Source organism: Vombatus ursinus, unplaced genomic scaffold (assembly GCF_900497805.2).
Source record: "Vombatus ursinus unplaced genomic scaffold, bare-nosed wombat genome assembly UNPS02003818.1, whole genome shotgun sequence".
In the NCBI taxonomy this organism is placed as follows: domain Eukaryota; kingdom Metazoa; phylum Chordata; class Mammalia; order Diprotodontia; family Vombatidae; genus Vombatus; species Vombatus ursinus.
The window spans coordinates 214,495-215,171 of record NW_020943596.1 but is presented as its reverse complement, the minus strand read 5'-3'; positions in this window follow the sequence as shown (position 1 = coordinate 215,171).

Sequence of the window (677 nt, the reverse complement as noted above, 5' to 3'; positions counted from 1 at the left end):
ACTGGATGTAATAGCATTAGATTTGAGAAACCAAAGAACACCAAGTACTGGGATGAGGGCAAGATATGTAACAACATACCATGGTGCTTGAAAAATTGGAAAACATCATGGGAGAAATTAAGCTTGGACTAATAGCTCACATCACATAAAATAATAAGCTTCAAATGGTTGTGTCCCAGATTGAAAGGTCAGATCATTGAGAAATTAGAGGAGCAAAGGAGATACTTTCCTGCTATGGTAGGGGGAAGAATATTTTTTTATGAAACAAGTAATGGGCTTACAGGAGATAGATAGTTTTGATTATTTAAAATTGAAAAACTTTTGTACAGACATCAAATATATAAAAGAAATAGATAGATAGATGGATAGATAGATATAAAAGAAAAGATATCAAAGAAATAAAATAGTAAACTGGGAGTGGGGGAGTCAGGAATCTCTGTAGTAAATTTCTCTGATAAAGGTCTAGTAACCAACATACATAGACAATTGACACAAATGTATACACACACATACATATATATATATATATATATATATATATACATATATATGAACAGGAGTGCTTTCCCAATAGAAACTGGAACCCCCAAGCAGCCTCGTCTTTAAAAACTTTGAAAGGTCTTGTATTACCAGATGAAAATTCTTATTATAAGGAAAGAAGTCAATGGTCCTAGGAG